The following is a 21,934-nucleotide window of genomic DNA, read 5'->3' as shown; positions in this document are numbered from 1 at the left end:
CAGAACTACCAGTGCCTTTCCTGACTTCATCTATATCTGAAGATCATCAACATATGTTGTTCTTGTGTCATCACAGCCATAATTTCTTCCTGCTCCAACTAGAAGGATCCCATCACAGCCTGCACTTGAGGTAAATCAGCAAACTCTATGGTACAGTGACTGAGAAGAGCTGTTGTTAAGCCAGCTTAAGGAGCTGAACATACATCTTACCCATCTCAGTAGCGTGAATCATTTCTGATGACTGATGCGAGGCAACAAAAAAACCTCTCCCAAAATTCCCATGAGGGATTCAGGTACTTTGGATGGTCTATTCTAGACCTCTTTTCCATTCTTTTAAATCTTTCGAAGAGCAAAGGAGCATTTATTAGCATTTCTCATCTCAAAATGCAGAAAGATGTTGTTGTTTCAACATCATATGCCTGAAATACATATCTGCATATAGGAAATAATCAGGCTAGTATTTTTGATAGCTAGAACACAAAAATTATCAGCCTTGTGTATTCTTTAGAATTCAAGACAAGTCTGTTCAAGGGAAGAAAGATGTATGAAAGGATAAAAATCAGAAGTAAAGGGTTCTCCCTTTCTTGGAAAAGGAGAGATACTGTGACCTTGGTGTAAGGAAAGGCATTTAAAAACAAGTTATTCCTAACAGCATGTTTCAGATTGATCTTCCAGAAACTGTTTTGTTGTTCAGCTATTTCCATGAGGGAAAACAGCAATGGACAAAATCTTCATAAATGCTCTTTTTTTCTTCTTAAATTTTACATTGGATCTTTGTGTCTTCTACTGAACTGCTACATGAAGAGAATAAGACCAAGTAATCCTCTCTTCTACACTCCTGAAACTTCAATAGGTGATTTCATACTGTGCAGTATATTGAAGGTGATCTGGAGTCTTTTTCCAGTGAGTAGGATCTTTCCCTGGTGAAAGAGGATTTCTCAAAGACAGCCTTGTCTTGATATTACAGGCCCTAGGCAGATTCCTGTTTGAAAGGAACCTGCAATAAGCTGGGTCGTGCTGCTTCATCTGGGTTGATTTGCTCTGATACCTTCTATTGCTTAAGAGCTGGAAAAGAATATTGACTTCAGAAGTGTTAGTAGTGTTTGTAGGCTTCAACACATCACCTGAAATTAAGCCTATAATGCTCTATGTGGCATTGTAGTTATGAATTCTAAGTAACAAGTATTAGCAACTTGAAAAGTTCCTGAGATTCAAGGTATTGCAAGTTACCTGGTAAAAAAGAACCTTCTACTCACAAGAGAATGTTAAGAAGAAATGTGCTTTTAATTATGCTGTCCTTTTATGATAGCTTCTTAGCCAGCAAGTACAGAGCAGTAAAAATTTGCATTGAATATGTTCTGTTTATTATGTTTTATCTTTTTATCTTTATCTTGTATCCTCTACCTTACTGGAAGAGGAGAGTGTAAACGTCAGCCTGGGGACATCTGTTGGCCAAGTACCTATGTGTGTGTGTTGGTCAGTTATTCTTTCCAAACAGAAAGACCGTCTTTCACAAAAAAAAAAATGCACGTGGGATGAAAAGACTGAACCTGAGTCTCTAACCTTTGAAAGCTGATCTGAAATAATCAAAAAGGCAATGTTGTATCAAATTGTAAAGGTATAGGAACACATCTCAGTCTCATGTTGTTGAAAAGTCATGAAATTCCACCAAAAGGCAATCCTATTATTTCTGTGATATAGTCTTGCTATTTAGAGTAAATCTCTTAGATTGAGATACCATCACCGTATTCAATATCCTCAGAGGAACCAAGAAGCAGAGTATCTTTCTGCATGCCCAAGCAGTTTCTCTGGAAGAAGCTTGCTGATTTTTCTGTTTTAATTACTGTAGGATATTGGGTTCTGTCCTTGACAGCTTTATCTGTCACCTGTTAAAATAAAAAGGAAATTTTCCTGTCTGCTACTCTAACTGCAAAAATTAAAGATGCCTTTTTAAAAATATATTATTGCTCTGGTTTTAATGACAAAGCCTAGCTTTTTTCCAACTTCTCCTTGTATTATTTGGAGCACAATCAAGGAAAGTTTCTTTGAGTAGGGGAAAGCTTATAATTGAAGGACACATGAGATACCTAACCATATAAAGCTATTTTGTTTAGGTGTGTTCTCTAAAGGAGAGAATGAAGAAACACCACCAAAATTGCCCCCAAATTAATTAAGTGAAATTGCATCAGACGTAATGACTAGCATACCTCCTTGGTTAACTATTAGATAATACTCTACCTGTTGTCTTGAGAGCAATGAAGAGCACTGCAAGTAAAATGATAGTGCCTCATCTGAGGCACGCAGCACAACGGCTGCCCGACTTGCAAATACCAGACACTGTTGCTGTTGTGCAAAAGGTATTGCAATGGATAATAACGAGTAAATGCATACATGAGAGGCTATGCATATAATTGTGTTTTAAGTCCAGTGACTTCTAGTTCTGTTTTGTTGCATGTTAGCTCCATGCTGCTGATAAAATTTCACAGGAGTCTTACCAGCTCTCAGGATTTGTGAAGAAGAAAAGCTCTCTTATGCATTATATTAATGTTGTTCAAGTAATGACAGTTAACTCCTAGGACATCTAGGTTTTAACTCCTAGGGCATCTAGGTTTTCAGGAAAAAAGAGGAATATTCTAGAAATCCAGAAACCTGATCCAGGAACTTGGGTAGGTTCTTAGCTTCCACAGCAATCATAATGTGCCTAGGTTAAGTCAGAGGTTGTCACAAGAGCATTAAACTGCTGTCAGTGTTTGATTGATCTGATTTTGCAAATAGAGTAGAAGACTTGAGATTGGAGTGAGGCCTTTACAGAGAACTTGGGGGTGGGGTTAGGAAGTAAGTGGTGAGGGAAACATTCAGGTAAGTATGATCGTTTCTTCTTAAAGAGATTATGGGGAGACGTTCACTGCATTGCAATAGATGCCATTTTTAATTCACTTCAGAGAAAGTGAACAGAGGAGAGATTGGAATTTTTTCCAAGAAGTGAGCACTTAAATTTTATTTTATTTTTTTTTCTCCCCACCTACATCTACTTGTAACAAACTGAGAGAACTTTCTGGACAAAACATCTTATGATTGATCTCATCTATTGGTAGATGTCTTAAAAGTCTTGAAAGTTCATGGCTCAACACTTTGGTTTTTTGGTTTTGGGTTTTTGTGGGTTTTTTTTTTTTTGGCATCAGAGCATGAAAAAACTGCATGTCTAGTACTCATCTCTTGTCATCCTCCCCTATTGCAGTGACTATGTGTATGTCTCTGTGTGGCAGAAAATGAGGGAATGCAGATCATTATTCAAGAAGTTACCAACTAGCACTTTTCCTTCCCCTCCAGTCTTTCTGCCTCCCTATCCTGGAAGTATGGAGTCCCTGCCTCAGCCTACGGCTTCATTCTTTTTCCAGCTGCCCACAAAAGTAAAGAACCAGTGTGAGAGTTTGAAGAAAGAACCCGCTCAGAGGACTGAGTCTCAAGCAAAAGCTCCAGGTTGCAGACTCAGAAAGAAACTTCCTTTGGGGAAGGATCTGCTTCCAGGATTTGCTCGTCTCTTTTTCCTTGGGCAAAGAGAGTTCTTGAAGCAAACAACAGGGTTGCAGGTAGGTAGGGCCCCTTTGAACTGCCATCCGCTCAGGTGTGAAGGATGGACTTTATGCTGTTTCTCTATGCTTTTTTTTGTTGATGTTGTCTTCCACTTCTCCAGGCTGAGAGAGGGAAATAGTGTGAGCAGTTAAAGAAAAAATGTGGGGGAGAGAAAGAGGAGAAAAAAATGTCCTGGGCATTTGGAAGGAATGGTTTTTATGCCTCTGTGTAAGCTTCCTGTCCATGGGTCATATTGGTACTTCAGTTCTTTGAAGTACTAACGACATTCTTCGTCTGACCCTTTTTAGACAGGAAACTAAGTCAAGAGCAGAAACTGGTGGCTGGGGCCAAGGTAAGGCCAGTGATTGTATATGGCCCATAGCCACACAATGTTCATCTCCTCCCTGTCTCTTTACACCAGTGCTAGGTTTGAATGAGCAATAAGGTGGAAACTGCCAAATGGGTTTGAAATCCGACTTGATTCCCAGTGCTGAAAAAGTTCCCCAGTTCTAAATGTGTAAATACATTCTTCCTTCAGAGGAGCCTGTGGCTGCTGGGTTTGTTAAGTCCTGTTTCTTTGTCCATGTGAAGGAAATAGACTGGAACACCCCGATTAAGGGGATGTGCTACTAACCCACACGATCAGCAATCCCTCAGGTGCAGAGAAGGGGAATCAGTAGAATCAGCTCAGGTAAATTCTGCCTTTCTCGCTTCACGCTGTGCAGAGCAACAGCTGCTTCCTTGCAAACATCGGTCAGACCTTTCTTTCTCCAGCTATGTCATTGCTGGCACAGGAAGTTTATTCTAAATTTCCTTTTGATTTTTAGCAAAAGGAATCACTTGAAAACTGGCAATGAAATTCTAAGGAGTTTTTACCAGTTCCTCTTTCATGCTGAGTTGAAGTCATTTGGAACTATATTACGTGCATTATTACTTTGGTGCATCTTGTGACTCTTCTCTCCCTCTTCATTCCCTCCAAATTGCTTCAGGACACCTTCTAACCTTTATACTGCATCACAAGCCTTCAGCAGAAGATCTTGAGAGCCATTTATGTTGCTGGAAGATGACTGGGTTTGGATCTTGGCCTTCCTTAAGCAGGATCTCCTGACAAAAATGGGATTGGGAAAGAAATGACTACTTTTTCCATCACACAGAGCCACCCTAGAAATGGAGGCCTAGGCAGAAAATTACTTATAACGCATCATTCTTTAGGAAATTTGTTTGGCCTCCCATGGTCCTTTTGTTACAGTGTCATGAAGATGTCTTTTACAAAACCTAAACCTGGCATCTTCCTATCTGAAGATCAAGTCAATAAATCCAAGTTTAAGAGTTCACAGGTCTAATGTGATCGGATCTTGCTGTCCCCTGCATAGGAGATGCCGTGTGAATCTGTAAAACAGGGTTCTGCTGTGGTTCAGATTGTTATATTTGTAAAGCCTTTTCTACTACAGTCCATTTAAATGATGGGAAATAATAAAGCTTCTTGTGAAAATGGTATTTAATTAGGCTTCTACCTCTCCAAGTTTACTCAAATAAATTTGAGCCAAAAATGTCACAATGGCAATATGGGAAGTACTGCATCTTTTGAGGTTTCCTATGGTTTCGTGTCGAGAAAAGGTAGGTTGGAAGTCTTGAGAGCTATGAAAGTGGAAAAAACTTAGGTGGTTTTTTTTTTTTCTTTGAGAGTGGAAAGTTATTTGTTAGAAAGCAGAAAGCTTTTAATTGTTTTCCCCCTAAGGGATTCTATAGTCAAACTTAATGTCTTGCGAGATCTCAAATAAAAACCTTATGTTTGGCAGTAGTGAACAACACGCACGCATGCCCATGTGCTTTTGTTCTTTTCGCTATAGGAAATTAGTTTTGGAAGAATACGACTTACTTTTAACATTCAGATTAGGGAAGGGGAAAGCTTTGTTCTGAAGCTGAGTGTGAGAAGGGGTGGCAGGAGGGTGAACTGGACCCTCTGGCAGTAGGTAAAGAGCACTTTTATTTTCCAGTTTTCTGCTTCTGGCAGTTGGAGTAAACTAGTCAGATGCTTGTGCTTGGATCCAATTAATTTCTTAAATCAGTTACCACAAAACATTGTTTTTTAACTAATGCCTAGATCTTTCATTAAATTCACCAGCGTATTTAAATTGTTGAACGGTCTTAACGTAGCCCTGAGGCTACTGCTTCATGGCGGTTGTGACTTCTTACTATGCTGGAATGCATTGCAGTCTTAGTACATTCTAAAAATAATTGTTCAGATGGTGCTGTTTAAGTACATACTTATGTAGTGAGCCATTTTCACTGGACTTTCTGAAATTTGGCTCTCTGTTGGCTTTTTAATATCCTTTTTTTGCTGTGAATATCAAACTTCTTTGCCTTGCTGCTTCTGTGGTTATCAAGTAAAATGCTAGATTTATAACCTGGTATTTTTAGAAAACTGATAGTCAGATGCATGTGTTAAACTATGCAACCACAGTAACACTTGTGAACTTTGAAGTTTAAAGAGAAATCAGTTTAATGTATCAAATTCAATACTTTTTTTAATATGTGGAAATAGGTATGTGATGACCTTAAAATTGAGTAGTTATAGGTATAGACATGAATTGTGTGCTGAACAGGAGTAATCTAGAAGTTATAAGCTGAAGATCTGTGAGTCTTAGAAATAAATACTAACATCTGTGGCTAGAGATCTGTACCAGCAGTGCTTTGAGTTGAAAATACCTGTTTTTCTAACTTCTGGTCCATTTAAGGTTTGATATCTTTTGTGCCTTCCTTAATAGGTATACTTGCCTCAGCCACAGTTTTTGGTCATTTTGTTCTGTGGTATAATGTAAATTTAAGACCATCACATACTTACGAACACAAAATACTTATAGTAAAATAACAGGGGCACTGAGAACTGCTTCTAATGTTATTGTCTCAGTTGCTAAAATGACTTTACTCCCCCCCCCCTGCAGTCACAATTAGGGGAAAAAAAAAAAACCCAAACCAAAAAACCTGTTGCTATTCTACCGTCAGTATTTTGATACTTCTTGTCTATCAGTGTTGTGTTAGCATATTACTATCATGCTCTGAGTTTTGCAGCGGGAATTCTGGATTCTTGATACACCTTTAGAGCAATAACTCCTGCCTTTGTGTTATTAAATAATAAAGATGTCTAAAACCATTTTCTTCTTGTTTATATTGTACTTAAAATAATTGTATGAGTATTGAGTGACTCTTCTGACTCCAGAATTCCAGGAAACATGGAAAAACACTGTACGATTTTAGAGGTTTTTAATCCCCAGTACTAACAGAATTTCACAAAATAGACTTGTAGTGTTCCTATTTTTCCTCTTTCTATTCCCTTTAAGATTCCTTGAGCATCTGAGCTACCTAACTCACTTCATGTAATCCTTTACATCTTCTTGACCAGATGCCAGCTCCTCCTAATTGTTTCATAGCCAGTCAGTAAAATCCTGGCTGTTGACAATTCCTTTTTTCCTATCCCAGAAGAGCTATCTTGTTTAACCTGAAAGATTTGCTTTATTCTTTCCACCTTCTGTCCACCCTCTGTGGCTTATGTTGCAACTCTTTCTCTGTTATGGGAATGCTTTGAGAGTGAAGAATTAATCTTTAAAGATGAGGAAATTTGGGGGGAAATCTTGCTAATGTTGCTACTTCAACCAGGGCTAAACCTGTCATGTGTGAGAGATGCTTTGTCAGTTTAGAGTAGTTTAAAGAAGGGAGATGTATCAAAAAATGTGTTTCTTTTGTAAACCAGAAAATGATGTTAATTTTATAAAGGAGAAAATGAGCATAGGTTCTGGGGTGTTTATATTCCCTTACTTTACAGTGAGGGAGATGGGTAACAAAACATCAACTGTTTTCTGTGAACTTCTGAAAGCCAGACTGGTTCCATCAGCAGTGGTGTGCTGTAAGTTGGATTTCATTTCTCCAGTCCTGTTGGCAGGGCGCTGGGATTTGAGCAGGTAGTAGTGACAAAAATCCTTTTTCAGCTCTTTTTTTTTAGTTGAAAGTAAGTTGATACCTTGGTTTGCCAGACCTCTGTTACTGATCCTTTAAAGAATGAATGGGATTTAGGGGTTAGTTTAGGAAAGTGTTTTTAATTGAAAACTGGAAAAAGGCATTCTCTGAAAGCAATGGTAACAAACGGTTGAACCATTCCAGTTTTGTTTCTTGCATGGACTTTATGAAGAATTCGTGGCTGCACAGCTCCTAAGCCAGGTCCATAAATTGATATCGGCAACATGAGGTGAGTTGGTGGGTTGTTTCAGGAATTGTTGGGTTGTGCTACTTAAGCTGGGTTGTCTAAATGACTTGGAAGGCATGATGAATTAACTATTTAAAAAGTAGTTTTGAAGACCTTATTAAATTTGTGCTTCTTTTACTGATGACAGTGATGTTTCCCTAATCACTTGCTAATATTTTTTGAAGAATATAAAATTACTGTTCTGATAAACATTGTTTCATTTCCTTGATCCACTCACACATGGGTGGCTTTCCTTTTCTCTCCCCGGTAGAAACTGATGTTTCTTTCTTTTTCTATGTACCGATCAAGTGGAGGTCAGGAAAATGTGCGGGGTTTAGGCTGCTGTTACAGAACAGTAAGTGAAGAAATCTGTCTTGCACAAATGGGTATCACTTGTATGTGGGCAAAATGATTTTATCCTGATGGACGGTTGTGAGATATTGCACAAACAATTAGAGGCATATGGCTTGGGGTGGTTTTCTTCTTAGTAACTGCTTCAACAATTTCAACCTTACCAGTATCTGACCCACTCTTGCCAAATTCAGGTAAAGATATCATCTCTAATTCTGAAGTAAGTAGCATTTGAACAAATAACAAAACTTTTATGATTATAAATATAGTTCATGTGATCATAATTGAATTTTGAAGATTGAATTGCGATTTAGATAGATTTCCCCAAAATTTAGCTTTGTGCTGAGTTGAACTGAGGCTTATTCGCCAGGTAGAATTGCCTCATTTGGAGCCCACATTAAAATAGCGATAATATTAATGCAGAAAGATTGCCAGCAAATGTAAACTGCTATTGAGGAAAGGTACTCTTTAGAAATTAGTATCACTTTAGGTAATCTTTAGAATTATTGGCATGGCATATATGGAAATCTACTGTTTCTCTTTCTGGTGTTAGCTTTTCTGGTGAAAAATTAAAAGACTTGTCAAACAATGCTTTAGAGAAGCTATAGGTTAAGTGGTAGATAAGTATATTTTTGTACCTTTTTAATACTAGTAAATGATGGAATTTTCTGCGGCTTATGCACTTTTTTCTGTATGTTACCTTGATTAAAATTGGTTTAACTGGTTAGGCAGCATGAGCTTTAAACGTTTTGCTTCTTGTTGGTAGGAAACCTTTGTTAAAAACAGGAGATAAAATACGCTGTTCTGTACTCTGCATGGGGCTACAGGAAGAACGGAAAGACTGTTTGGACATGTGATTTTGCAGAAATTGCTGACAAATAACAGATTCTTACCAATTTTTCCAAAGCTTGGTTCCCTATGGCTAGGAGAAGGCTTAAGGCATAAAATCAGGAAATCTCAGCTCCTTAAGGAAGAAGTTTAATTCTGTTCTCATTCGTTATGTTGTCCCACAGTTGTATATCCTGGCATTTACTGGTGAGAGAGGGTATTGTGGAAGGCAAGGAATTACTGTTTAATGTGGAGTATAAGTGAAGTAACATGTGAATGTGAAACATGTATCTCTGAGAAACAGTGGAAATTACCTTGAACACATATACACCATGACTTGGGAAAGCATCCTTATCCGTTCCAGTGTTTCCAGGGAATTTTCACACACCTGCTGCTGGCTAGTGTTTAGAACTCTTCAGAGTAGTAAAATTTGGAATACCTTTTAAAATGTCCTCCTGATCTCTGGTAGAACTTTGCATTAGATGAGAAAGCATGAAAAAATAATTTGCAAAATCTTTGAGTAAGTGTATAAACAATGGAGAAATGAAATCAGACTGCAGCTTGTAAAAGTAAATGAAGAACAGCTGACTTCAGCACAGTTGCTGTGTACAGATGGGATGTTCCTGAGTGACTTCAGGACTACAGAGAAATTGAGGCTGAGACGGTTACTGGGACAGTGCAGGGATTGGAATAACAAGCAGCCAGCTAATGTAGAAACTCTCCCTTAATAGGCAGTAGACTTGACAGAAAATCACTTGGCAGCAGCTAAGCTTTTTTTCCCCCCCTACAAGCAATGACACCAGTAAAGTCTGGACTCCTATATATTTGTAGCTTGTGTGGTTAGGTTCTCTGGTGTCTAATAAAGTATAAGCGCCGGTTTGAAGCTTTATTATGCCTTGGGCACTGGTTATGTTTATCACCCAATGGTGTCTAAAACAGTTGAATTAATGCTGCAGCTTTTTTTTAAGAGGGAAGTAAGGACAAGTTAGAAGGGCTTCTGGACTTGTCCATTTATATTTATGTTACTTTTTAAGAGCTTGTGTATCTTTGGAAGCTGTAACCCTCTATTAGATCTGGTTGAAATTAGAAATAGGTTAAAAAAATTGATAGGGACATGAGAATAGGGACATTCACAGAAAGAACTTATATTAGTTCCTTTCCTAATAAATTAAGAGTAGTAGTAAAAATGAATGTGCTGTAACAAACTTTTTAGCTTTTCATGTGTCAATCTCTTCTCAGTTTTACCTCTATAGTATCGTAGAACACAAGTAATATTTTTCATATATTGCTTGATTGATCTCTGAACTTTTTAAAACATTACTTACAAAGCGTCTGAGGAAATTATTTTCTTTCAGTATTTTAGGGAACAATAATGCTTTATTCTGTTACGTATTGTGCTGAGGAGTGTTCCAAGAAGTGATTTCTGTATTGACATTTTTGTTCCCTTTTATACTTGTGTGCCTGGTATCTTTTAAGTATCTGTTCCCTTGTATTAATGCTAGATTTTATTGACTTTTTTTTTTTAAGCTATTCTTCCCTGTACTTGCATCTGCTTTGGAGACTTTTCCCATCTATCCCTGTTGAAAGGGTACACTAGTCAGGTCTCTAATACTTCCTTTTTAACTAGCTCAGAACTGTTTTTTTTAATAAAGCAGTTTTGCAAATGAGAAAGATGAACAGCAATATTACGTTTGTTCAGAGAATAAATGCTTAAGAAAAATCAAGGAAACTTCTGTCCCCATATCAGTCCTCACATTCTCCAAAAATACATATTACTTGGAAGACTTGCATGTGTCTCCACCGCTCGCAGTCAAACCAGTGCTTCCAGTGTGGCAGTACTTCAGCTGCAGAGCATTTTGCTTGTCTCTCCAGGTAATCTTAACACCCAAATTCCTGCTTGTAGTTGCACTTAAGTTATTGTTTCAGATTAATTTTCTGCCTTCTTCAAAGGCTTTTTAAAATTGTAATCTTGGTGGCAATATAAAATGGTACAAAGGCCTATGCTCCTTGCCCATTCCTTATGACTTTGCAAGTCAAACCTTTTTCTAAGGGCTTTAATGCCATGGATGTGATAAATCTAGGATCTTCACTTGCCTTTACGCTTAAGCAGAGAATGGTTTATATTGCCACATTTTGTCACCCTGAACTACCGTCTGTTTTGTGTCCCTCTTGCAGTGCCTACTGTTTCAAAATCTGACTTGCTCTGCAATTCAGTGTACTTCATAAAGAAAGTCTGCTTTTTGCCTTTACATAAATACGGAAGTACATGTAAGATGTTATGACTTGACTAGCTGTTTGTATTTGTTTCTTTGCACAGAGTGCAGAATTATAGATTGGAGATATTTGAGAACCACATTGTGTAAGGCCTTGGTTCGGTGAATAGTCTCACCAATTTGATTGGTATGTGATATTCAGTTATTCTCGGGACACTCCTTGGAATATTTTTTTATGTGGACTGCACTGGAGTAAATCACTTAGTAACTGGCTTTCTGAAAGGCAGGTGTTCTTGTTGCCTGAAGGAACTTTTTTCTGCTCTAGCTAAAAGCAAATACAATAAAACTGCCAGAGTCCCATATTTCCCCACCCCTTCTTCGCTCTTGTGTTTCCTTTTTAATTTCTGGCATAATGGAGAAATTTTATTTACTTAGCAAACTCCCCCCACCCATCGGAGAATCCTTGCAGTTTAGATAAACCTGGAAAATTCATTGCTTTCAATATGATCCATAACCTAATGTATGAAATATATTAATCTTGATTAAAAAAAAAAAGCCTTGACCTGTATCAAAATACAGGAATTTACCTTTTAACCTAGAATTATAGTGTCTGTAATATGATATGAATGCTGTTTCTACCTCCCCCCTCAAATCTAATCTTCAGTTTAGTCTGTATACAATAATTCAGGATGTCATTTTTTCCCCTTTTTTTCTCTCAATGCCAAGGAGACTTTGCCTATTAAATGAGTGCCATGGATTGTATTTCAGTACAAACACTAATTCATTTGGTTTATAAGGCAAGGGTTTTTATCTACACTCCAAAGGAGCTTGAATTTCCTCGCTTGCACCCGAAATTGAAAATTGTTCCCTCAAAATTTGACTTAAGCATAGGCTGTCATACAAGGTTTTTTAAAGACAAAAATCCCACCGGTGGGAGTTTCCAGACCTATATATGAAGTGCAATATAATGTACGATACAATGTTTCTTTTTCTTTTTAACATGACTCAAAAATAATTATCCTCAAAGACTGGGGATTCTACCCTGATTATTTTTTTTTTCTCCCCCCACAGCTTGAGGTTTTTTAAAAAGGAGTAGTTTGTACTTGAGTGGTGTGAGGCTTTGCTAGTGAAGACCTACTTTTAATAAGCCCTCTGCCCTTGTTGCCTAGTTCCTGTCTTATTTGGCACACTGACCTTATTTTTTTGACTGGGTTTGTAGTAGTGTCTTCTTCCTGTAAAGGTAGTGGAAGGATTTTTATTTTTTTTTTAGTTTATAGGTTTATATGTTTTTGTTTTTTTTTTCTCTACGGTGCTGTTAGTGACAGCTTCAGCTGTGAGTTTGTGTTAGCCTTTTGCTAAATTAAAGCATTCTTACAGGTAAGGGAACTAAATACATATTTTTAGTGTTTTATATAACATTTTATGCTCTTGTGTATAGAAGAAATCAAAGTAGTATCTTTCCAACCCGTGAGTATTATCTGTATGGGGGTGTGCATATATATACACAAGTATGTATATATCAGGTTACAAAGGGATCTGTAGTTGAATAACACTATTTTGTGTATTTATTTCTTACACTGAGGAGGAGTTTTGGAGATGGTATATTGTGTGACATTTATTGAAGCATGAAAGAAAAGTGGTAAATTAAATTCTGATGTCTTAAACTTATTTAAAGAGCTGCTTCATAGCACTAGACGTTCATACTGACCTTTAAAATGAAAGCTAAACCCAAAATAAGCTCAAACTTAAAGCAACTACTGTGATTGCCTGCAGAAAGCAGACTGAGATATTCCTCTGGTTATAAGGAGGTTGGGTTAAGGATGCAGATGACTGTTTTTAAAGTGAGGACATTTGGTGAGAGAGGATATTGGTTTTTACAGCTTCAAAACCATTACTCTTGATATCTTTTTAAGTGCTTGGTAAGTTAAAAGCATGAATTTATATTCAGTGCAAGCTTTTGCAGTCTGTAAGTGTATGTTGGAGTATCAGGTATATTTTTCTGTGCAAGTGAGATTATATGTCTATATATAAATAGATATATAGATATGTGTGTATATTTCTATAGATGGTTATAGCATATATAGCGTATAGTTCTGTTGGTGCAGAATATCACTTTTGTAAACAGCTTTGGGAACCCAGAACTTCAATTTCTTCCTTTTGGCTTTAAAGTCCATCAAACACAGCATTTAATCATTAAATAGATAAGGGCTTTAAAATAACTTTCCCCAGCCTTTCAAAACAATATTATTACACTACATTTATCTAGTTATTGATGATTCTGCACTAATGTGTAATTGAATGTTTTTGTCCCCACAAGGAGCGGCGATCAGTCACTGCAGTGGTGGTGCTCCTCTGTCACTAGATAGGGCTGTAGGAAGCTGCTTTTTTTTTTTTTTTTTGCCATCTGTTACTCCTGTGTGCTGCTTTTTTGACTTGACCTGAATGCTCTTGCCCTGTAAGGGCAGTGAGGTTTAAATGCTGAGCACAGGCTGATTAACAAGGCATTAAGTCAGTTAATTCTTTCATATTTAAATAAAGTATTAGCATGGTTTTGTTAGTCACTGATTTGCATTTTAAGTAAAAGAGATGGCTTATGTAAGCAGTATGGATTTTTAAACCATGTGTGGTGTTTGGTGGTTTTAGTTCTCAATCTTAAATTGTGAAGTTCAAAGTAGTAAGTTGCTGAATCTGCTTGCTCATGGTAGCTATTGCAGTGATGAACAACAGATGTGTTACTAACTTGTTTAAAGATGAAGGTTGTAAATGAATCTGAAGAGTGCAAGCCTGGTTTGGAACAAGTATTTGTAAATGTGGGGTGGTTTTTTTTGTTTGTTTTTTTTTTTTTTTTAGAAGGGATTTCCTTGTGTTACAAAACAACACTAGATTTACTTATCGAGAGGTGGCTTTGCCACTCCTATGGCTTAGTACCTGAGTGCTAGCTCAGTGAAACTTGGAATAAAGTGGGCTAGGGCTTGAGGAAGGTGGGAATCAAGTCCTCTAGAAATGGTAATGAAATAACATGACCTGCAACTTAACTTTTCAGTACTTTCTAAACTTCAGATGTGGTGGACTTGAGTATTTCTCAGTCACAACCATAGCAATATAGAAGACCAAGACCAAAGGTCCCACTGGAGGGAAAAAAATTATTCAAATCTTTAGCTTTAGAAGTGGACTTGAATGCTGAAGTGGCTCTCCTGCTTTTGTGGTGTATTTACAAGAGCATCAACTCAAGATTTCTATTTTGAGGAGATGCTTTTGAGTCCTGAGGCCATCTATAAGAAGATTTTTTTCATAAAAAGATCTTTCATTCATCTAAAAACTCAAGAGGGTTCGTTAATACCACTTTCATTTCCCGTTTGTAGGGAAGGCATAAGAATTCTGTATGGCATTAGCAGAGGACCTGTTAACTGCAGTGCAGCCTCCCTGAGAGGTGGTTACTGAATTTTCATACAGACATTGTGGTCCTTACGGATAGACAAGGTACTATCTAACACTGTTACCAAACTCATGGTATCTTACCTTTTAGGAATCTTTGTCTTGATTTATGCTCTGTGAGCTGATGTGCCCTTGCAGGGCATGTTGGTATTTCTGGTAGACATAATTGCTTGTTGTATTTGTCTTACACATTATGGGGTACCTTCTAACTCTAAACACATGCTTATTTGATATCACTGTTGCTTGGAAGGATGACAGTGCATACATAAGGCAGTGCTTCTTCCCCAAATGCTGTGTTAAGCAGTCCTGCTAGTGCTGTTAAGAGGGTCTGTTCTAACATCTCACGTAGAGATCTGGGGGCTCTCCTCCTCTCTTCCTGGGGTATAACAACAGCTTTTGGGTTATACTAAACCTAATTGTTACAGCATGTCAGAATATATGGTGTAGTTTGGGGCATGTGTAGAAAGAAGTGAGACATGGGCTTCTAGGAGAGACTATTTGTGGGAACTCCTAATGACTGTGTAGGACTTGGTACAGTAAACACAAGTACTGCAGGTTTATCTTGGCACCCCCTCCAGCTGTGTATCTTTTGTGTGAAAGGCCGTTACTCATGTTCCTGGAGGCCAGAATAAGATAGAGTTTATTGCTTGCAGATGGTGCTTCACATGCAGAAATATGTGCTTTCTGCTTGTGCAGATACATGACTTAACATCTTACACAGCTTGGTTGCAAGGTTTTAATTGTGCTAACACAAATCTGAGGCTGGAGTTCTTGTTTTCTACCAATCCTTTTTCTAGAGCTTATTTTGACGTTACGTAGACCAAATAAAATTCTTCTTAGCAGATTAGTTGTTACAATAAAGGAACCACAATTTACTGAAGTAATTTACTGAAGTCTTGTTGACTGCCTTTTAAAATAGGACTGAAAGTGTAAGTGAGAATAGGAAATGGTCTTTGCTGAGCCATAAAGACTTTGTTTTCCTTCTGTCATACATATGCTTTGAACTAAGTACTGCACTTCTGATTTTACATGGAAGTAGAATCTGCACAAAGAATAGTTACAATAATGTTGATGTAAATGTAACAGATACGTGGTGATGTTAAGTTAGTCATTTCCTCTGTAACCTGAGTGGTAAAACCGTAACAGTTTGACTAGGGATTTTTAAATTTGTGTTTCTCTCATCAACAACATTGAAATTGATTAAATTCTCTTAATTCTTTCTGTAATACTTCATTCTGAGAATTTTAGGCCATGTGTAACTGTTACATGTATCTAAAGATACCTTCTTGAAAGCCCTTTTTTTTATGCCTTCATGTTGTTATCACTGTGATATCCAAGTTCTAGCATAATCGGATGTGCCAGGACTTAGAGTTAAATTTAGTCCAACTTGTTATTTTGGTAATGGAATTAAACCAGTACAAATTTGACACTATTGCATTCTAATACTAAAATTATCCCAGTATATCAGTACGTGAGTAGTTCTCCATTGACACTGATGGTGTGTGCTTTGTTTCCCTTCTCTTTCTTCTATTGTTATATTGAAAAACAATGTGGGTTTATGATATGATTTAAAAACCTATGACTGTTGATCTGAGTAAGCATATGTAATGTATTTAAAAGGATCTGTCTGTCTTGTACCATTTCCTCCTGTATTCCCCAACTCTCCCTGGAAAAATTCAGAGGTATAGTCTCCAGAATGTCTTACATTTTAACATGAAGACAGTTGATGTGCAGTCCATTGTCCACAAAGACTTCAGGCCTGTATGATGCCAGGTACTGTCATTGTATAAATATTAAATGTGTATTGTTTCGTAAAACTATTTCACCCGAGGAAGCAATTATTTAAATTCTTCTACTGGGAACATGTTTTTACTAGTGCAGTGCATGTTAAGTAGACATTGTAGGGCTGGAGAGGTAGGGAGTTGTGTCCTTTCTCCTCAGCCTTACTCTGTCTACTTCTAATTCTTGCTGTTAGCCATATGCTTTAAAATTTTAAGAGCATTACCTTGGAAGTTTTTTTTCCTTTTAAAAAGCGTAGCAATATTCTTCTCTTTTGGCTACCCACTTCCACTTTGTGGGTATGACATCCTTCTTACAACTTCTTCCTCCCTCTACCCCAGCTGTCATAATGTTGACTTTCCAAGCAAACCGAAGCTTCCTCTCTCATGTTCAATACGGAAAAGATATAGTCTGTCCTGAAAACTTCACAAACTATGCTAACAGGTCAGTGGTTGTGCAAAAGCAGCTTAAATCAGTTGTATATCCTCTTGTGTGTGATTCTTTGCACTTATGTCCGTGTTGAGCTGTAGGCTGCTAACAGTGATGCCACAGCTTCCCTGATAATAGTAAAGGTGAGAAATCAATAATGATGAGGGAAGGACCAAACCAAAAAATAAGGCAATTTATGTTGGGAATGTCTGGTATAACCTAAGCATATGGCTGTGTGGGTGGCCATAGACTTTCTGAAGCTCCATGCTTAGAAAACCTGCCTAACTAATATTTGGGTTAATGTCTAGCTAGTAGAGCATTCAATTCCAGACACTTGGTAATCAGAATTTTTGTAGTCTCACCCACCACTCCAAATTCCTATCATTCATCTGTCTATTTTAAACGTGTCTCTTGTGGAGTAGTTCTAAAATTACCCACTGTTTTGACCTGACAGTAACAGGAATATGTGAGCTCCTCCTGCTGCTGTTCAGCCAGTGTATGGCTGCTTACACCATTCAACTGAGGTGATGCTTCTGCGTGGAAGAATGGGGCATTTAAAATGATATGCTGACTGTTACTGTATATTTGACCTTTCCATGGCAGTGACTGACAGTGTTTCAGTTCATCATTGCGGTGCTGAGAGCACAACTTGTTTGTTACATCAGATTTTCAGAGCCGCTCGCTGAAATTCAGCTGTTAAAATCTTGCTCCCTGTATAAACCCTGCAAGAACCTGCTTTGCTTGCCCTTAGTGGGGTTGCCCAGCCATGCGGCCTCACTCAGTGTGTCTGGCCAAGCTCATTACTCTCTTGGAATATGAATTTTTGTAGAATTGTTTGCACAAGGGAATGCACCATGTAACAGTGAAAATCGGGGTGGGGGCATTAGAGTATAATTCAGTAATAGTAGCTGTTTTGCCAGATTGTAAATTATTTCATTGGGATCAAATAATTTGGAAACAGTGAGGTTTTAATTCAAATAAACATTTGCTTTTTAGAGAAAATGGAAAGGAAGAGGGATCTGATAGAGCTACTGCCCCACGTATTGGTAGAGAAGGACACAATTAGGGTTACTGGAGAAAGTAATACGTGGGAGACAATGGAAAAGGGCAGCTTTTCAGTTACAACATTAGGAACACAGCCCTGGTTCCTTTCTATCTGTTCCTCTTCCATTTTCTGACTAATTCTTTTTCTTCTGTGCATGAATAGATTTGCATCTTTGCAGCTGCTAAGGTACTTCACAAATTCCAGATAATGTCTTTAGTTTTGCTTCCTCTACCTTGCAGAGCTGCTGTGTGATTAAAACTTCAGCTTTCCTGTCATCTCCCATACAACCCAAACCTCCCATATTTTTTAATCTCCTTACAGTTCCAATCTTTTAAATGCTAGCGGTGAATGAGTTTTTTGTCATCTGATGATTTGAATAGTTTATCAAATGTTTAAATAACCCGTACAGTGTTAGTTAGGGGTGTAATTCTGTGAATTGTGAACTAAAAGAGTTCAAAATCATTTGTTTGCTGATAGACAGTGCTATGCAAATACTGTATGGTAGATAGTCCAGTTGCTTAGCAATAACATTAACAGTCATGAGTGTTTATAAAGCAAATATAATATGATATGGTCAACAAGGTATGTGGTGCTTTTTGTATTACTTAAGTGGCCTGATAACTGTTGGAAAACGTTTATTAGGATTACACATGAGCAAGCACCTGACACTTAAGAGCAACAACTTGAGTAAGTAAATCTGATAAATAATGTGCTTGTGTTTTTTAATCTAAAACCCCACAACTTAAAACAAGTGGTGAACATGATGATTTTCCAAACACATTAGCTTTGAACTTTGAAATGTTATTTTCGTGGCTTTGATAAATACTCTTGGAACGGCTTTGGATGTTCAGTCTGGAGATATTGAGGGTGATAGGTTATGTGATTAAAAGGCTTGTCTGCGTGCGCACGGCGAAGCCCTGAGGCACAGCGGCAGGCGGGGGAACCCCAGTAACCTTGTCGGAGAAAGAAGCCCCTGACCTGGCTCCTGCCAGGGCTGTCACTGGGGATATCAGCCCCGGGGACCTGGGTGACAGACACTTGATGAGTAAAATGGAGAGACTCTGCGGGGTCAGCTTGCAGATTGGGAAGGGGGGTAGAGTCGCTGTGGGACTTGTTATGGGACACAGGGAAGAACGTTTTGGGATTGTACACAGCTCAGCATGGGATGCTTAGGGGAGGGAGCAAGGTTGGGGAAAGGAGGGGTTGGGGTGATTTTGGGGGAAAGAACAACCATGGGCAAAATAGAGGGGCCAAGGGGTAAAGGGGGCTGGTTGTGTGTAAGCAGGTGGCTGGACTGTATGTTTGTCTGGCCATGCCCTGTCCTCATCGGCACAATCTGGCCTGTCTTCTCATTAAACTATATTTCTAATTGTTTCCTTGGGTAAGGGGCTGCCTACTGCGTGTGCCTGTGGGGGTCTCAGTGTCAGCAGGTAGAGTCAGTCCATCGGCGACAAGGGCCCACGTGGCTGGGTCAAGCGGGAGTGCATGTGTCAGCGTGTGATCGCGAGGGACTACGAAGCAGGACTAGCCAGGGAGTAGAAGAGGCTTGGGAGTGGCTGTGAAGTCCAGACAAAACATGTGTGCATCTGCAGGAGACAGCTGGAGGAGTTGGCTACTGGAGGAACTGGGAGTCTAGCCCAACTGCTGGGGAGACCCCAGTTTGTGTGTGTGTGTCTGTGCATGAAGTAACCGGAGGCAAGAGTCTCTGGGGACCTGCTGCTGGGTAGACGGAGAGTCCAAGGCCATGTCCTGGAGGGATCCATAGCGAGTGCATCTACATGTTTGCAAGGGGGTGTGAGTACCAGCAACTGGAGTGGGACCACAGGGGCTCGTGTGCCACGTGCTGGCAGCTGGGGGGACCGAGGGTCTGGGGACAGCTGCTAGGGAGACCCAGAGTGAGCCCAAGGCCAGTTATAGGGGTATCCATGTTCCCTCTATGTGTGCGCACACATGTACATATTCTCCTAATGGACTTTAACCATGATCAGAGAGGAGCAGGAGGAGGCCAGTGGTGCTGCTTGTGTTTCCCAAAGTGCTGAGTTTGCGTTGCCCTGTGTGGCCAGCCGTGTACGTATGTGCTGTGCACGTGTTTTTGCGTGTGCACCTATAGGGAACGTGTGCTCAGCTTCGCTCCTGGGCTGGACCTTGGGGCAGGGAGCTGGGGCTGCGTCGCTTCCGTTGGGCTGCTGGATTTGGCAGCTACGAATAAAGGGATGTGGGTCTGAGAAGAGATGCTGAGGCTCTTTGAAAAATCTCTCCTTATTAAAGCCCAAACTGAACATCTGAGAGCATTTACTTCAGGAGATACTGACTTCAGTTTTCAAATGTACTGTGCTGACGAAAAGCATAAGAAATTTAGTAGTATAATGGACTAACAAAATTATTTTAATGTAAAGATTTACGGATGCTGTGGCTTACAGAAAGTCAGAAGCCCGAGATTACACCATTTATAACTAACTTTGAACATACATAATTTGGAAGATAAAGTTTGGTTTAAAATACAACATTAAGTGGGCATACAGTGTTTGACAGCATTGTTCCCCTGCTAGACCTCTACTAAGTGGATTTTCAGAATGTTAATGAAATCTTTTTGGTAGCATATTGTCATTTATTTATTATTGTTACGCTTCGGTTTTGGACTACTCTAGGCAAAATTCAGGGTCCTAAATCTGACCTTGAAGCCTTCTCCCCACATGCATCCCCTGAAGAAAAATCCAGACAAGCAGCATGTAATTAAGTGTCTCCAGTTCCCGAGATAGTCCTCTATTTTGGTTTAGTGGAGGTTGCAAATCATATTAAACCTGTAATAAGTTTCTCTGTAATGACATAAAAAACTTCTTCTGAACAAAAGCCATTATTCATAAAACCTTCTAGATACTTGAACTGTTCTTTAGTAATGCTGTCTAATCTTGTGTAAGTTGACAGCTTTTAAAAAATATTTTGCTTTGGTGAATTCTCTTAGCACTTATTTGGCTGGAAAAAATAACCACCAGACAAAAAAAACTGAAACCAAACCAACAGGGAATGTGGAAAGCTACTTGAAGTAAGCAGGTGAGTGAATGTTTGATGCTGTTGCACTCTGTGGAGCCCCAGATATTTTGCTGCAAGGCTGTTTCAAAATGTCACAGGCACTGTGTAAATAGGTTGCTATTGTATTCAGCCATATTCTTGTACCCAGTACAGATACGCTTGTCACCTTTTTTTTGTTTTGTTTTTAAAATATGGTCAGACCTTTGGAGAAGCTCACATTAGACACTCAGCATCGTTCTAAGGTCTCATCTATTTTAAAGCAACTGATGTAGGGGAAAATAAGGAATGGTTTGCTTCATGTGTAAGTACTGCTAAAAAATCTGAATGACTTGTGCTATTTGAGGAACGGTATGCAGCCTAGTAGCTGAAGACTGATGTAACACACTAGAAAAGAGAGTTAAAGGTCTCTGATATGTTCATGTGCCATGTGGAATAAATAAGCCAATGCAATATATAAAAGCTGAGGGGGTTACTGAATCTGGAAAGGATTGATTTCGGTTAAAATCTGTAGGGTGGAATGCCTGCTTCATGAAGATGGAAGGAAGGGTCCTCTGCTGAATTCAAGATAAAAAAATTTAGATTGAGTTTTTGAAACTAGAAGAGAACTGCCTCATCTTTAATAAAAGAAAAAGAAACCAACCAGAAAGTAATTTCAGCAGAGGAGTCTTTTGGAAGGAATGTGTTATGCAAACCAAGTTTCCAAGGAGTCTGTAGACAAAACAGACTTTAAGACTTGATATGCAAAATGACTTGTGTTCTAGTGCAGTTATTGGGGTGTGTATGTATTATCAATAAACTAGTGTAAAGGATTATATGAATCTTTGAAAAAATCTCTTTGTGAGTGTTTAGAAAGATTGACAATACATTGTGTGACACCGATGTATTGGAAACAAGATTTTGTGTTTCAGATGACCTGTGAAGTTCTGGATCTGGCCTCGGAATATGGGTCAGATCTTTGAGAGCTGTGGGAAGGTCTCAATTCTGGACAATAATGAACCGATGAAATAATTC

At 38.7% G+C, this 21,934-nt stretch overlaps 1 protein-coding gene across 19 annotated transcripts in view; it reads left to right on the top strand.

The window, feature by feature from the left end:
* TSC22D1 (TSC22 domain family member 1) overlaps positions 1-21,934 on the top strand; it is a 96,979-nt gene that overhangs the window by 36,071 nt on the left and 38,974 nt on the right. For 2 of the 19 annotated variants that reach the window (XR_008234999.1, XR_008234998.1), the window contains exons 4-6: positions 4-2,357; positions 3,399-3,590; positions 4,563-5,384. The exons of 3 other annotated variants lie outside the window; for them this stretch is intronic. The gene's annotated coding sequence lies outside the window, so the exon portion shown is untranslated. 14 more of the 19 variants (XR_008235009.1, XR_008235004.1, XR_008235002.1 and 11 more) reach the window with 13 other exon arrangements.

The sequence above is a fragment of the Harpia harpyja genome, chromosome 4, assembly GCF_026419915.1.
Source record: "Harpia harpyja isolate bHarHar1 chromosome 4, bHarHar1 primary haplotype, whole genome shotgun sequence".
NCBI lineage: Eukaryota > Metazoa > Chordata > Aves > Accipitriformes > Accipitridae > Harpia > Harpia harpyja.
The sequence above is the reverse complement of the archived record's forward strand: the minus strand, read 5'-3'. Positions and strand labels throughout refer to the sequence as shown.